Source organism: Sesamum indicum, linkage group LG8 (genome assembly GCF_000512975.1).
Source record: "Sesamum indicum cultivar Zhongzhi No. 13 linkage group LG8, S_indicum_v1.0, whole genome shotgun sequence".
NCBI classification, from domain to species: domain Eukaryota; kingdom Viridiplantae; phylum Streptophyta; class Magnoliopsida; order Lamiales; family Pedaliaceae; genus Sesamum; species Sesamum indicum.
In genome coordinates this window covers 9,086,313-9,088,399 of record NC_026152.1, presented here as the reverse complement: position 1 = coordinate 9,088,399, position 2,087 = coordinate 9,086,313, and positions in this window count along the sequence as shown.

Here is a 2,087-nt window from a genome sequence, read left to right as displayed (position 1 = left end):
CCAGCTGGTCTCAAGGTGTCAAATCTGTCGGAGTATGATGGAACGGGAGACCCACAAGAACACTTAGACAAATTTTACGCCAAGATTGATTGGTACGATCTAAGTGACGCCGCTTACTGCAAGGTCTTCCGCACTACGCTGTCAAAACGCGCATTAGCTTGGTTCAACCAACTGCCCGCTGGAACTATTTCTAGCCTCAAACAATTGGTTCAACGTTTCTTGCACCACTTCTCCATGAACAAAAAGGTCCCAAAAACGGCGGCATATCTATTTACTATCCGTCAGAGGGAAGGCGAGACTCTGAGAGATTTCATGCAAAGGTTCGTAGATGCAGTGCATGAGGTTCCTCATGTTAACCAAGAGTTGTTAGCTAGTATTGTCCAACAGAATCTACAACCGGGAAGATTCAAAGAGTCTATAGCAGGCAAGCCCCCTAGCGGTATGGAAGATTTACTCGTGCGCTCCCAGAAATACATCCGGATTGAGGAGTCTAATGCTTTGGATCCTTCCCTTAGCGGCAAAAGGAAGGTCGAGAAGAGGAAAAAGAGCCGAAAAAGAAAGATGAACGCAAGCATGTGCCTCTGGCGGGGTTTGCTCACTATACCCCCTTGAATGCTCCCAGGGGGGAGATATTAATGGTGGCGGAACAGCAAGGGCTAATCAGTCAATGGCCGACAAAGATGAAAGATAACCCTAAGAGACTCAAATCCGACAAATATTGTCATTTTCACCGAGACAAGGGACACACCACGGAGGAATGCCATCACCTGAAGAATGAGATAGAAAAATTGATCCAGCGGGGACACTTAAAGGAGTATGTCAACCACTATGCACAAGGACGCAATTTTGACCGTGGGCCGAATGTGCAAACTCCTCGTGACGATAACTACCCCACCGCAGGAGTCATCCCGTGACGTCAAAAAGATCAACAAGCCACGAAGGAGTAACTCAGAGTTCACGTAGCGAAAAAATTATGTTTTGGCTATTCACTTGTAATAGCAGAAAACTCGAGTAGTAGCTCGACATATCCTTCTCCCCTTTTGATTTTCCCTAACACTTTGTATTTCGGAGTTTAAGTAATGAAGTTGGTTTTCTTGTAGTAGTCCCAACAAACGAGACGAATTTAGGCGTAGAGATCCTTGAAGTTTCACGAGGACCCTAGAGGCAAAAATCGTCATTGTCATATAGACAAAAGTCGCTATTGCCCCGGGACCCCCTAAACGGAACTTTCATTGAGATCCTCGTCAATAATGTCGCCCCGGAAACTTCACATCCCTTTGAAGTTGGTAAAAGACCGACTCCGGGACATGAAGTATCCTTTGAGGCAACATCCCCTTATCAAATCCTTGAGGCAATGTCCCCACATAAATATGTTGGACTCGCAAAGTTTTGCCCCCCCTTCCGAAGTTGGTAAAAATCTAACTCCAGGGCATGAGCAAAAACATCCCTTGAGGCAACATTCGACGGATATAAGTCGTATGAGAACAAAACAACAACTGAGTAAGTGTAGCGACTACATTTACGAATATAGAATACTATCGAGTCACCTCCTAAGATTTTCAACCTAATGGATGATGAAAAAATCACCCCAAGAGGCAACGTCTTCAGAAAAGAAAAAAAATACGTCGCTTCACTTCCTCCAAAGTTTTGGGGGGCTCCATCACCACTTGTAAGAATTATTTATGGGGAGCCTCTCTTGAAAATGATGTCGAAATTCTCAAGACAAATGAAAAAATTTAGCGGATGAGATGAATAAACTCTGAAAATGATGTCGAAATTCTCAAGACAAATGAAAAAATTTAGCGGATGAGATGAATAAACTCTGAATGACTCATACTAATAGAAAATGAGAGCAAGTATTGTTGAAAAATATTTGATGGTGTAGTGGTAGGAGTTCCTACTCACCACCCTTTTAACCTGGGTTCAAAACCCAGGTGACGCAAAAATTAGCACCTCCTCACAACACTTGAAAACTCAAGCTAAGCTTGAGGAGGGCTCGAATTACATCGCCTAGTGCGCCGCACTCCACCTGGTGCACCAGCTCGAGGCACGAGCGGGGCTCCCGGGGGACCCGGGGGGGTGCCCCC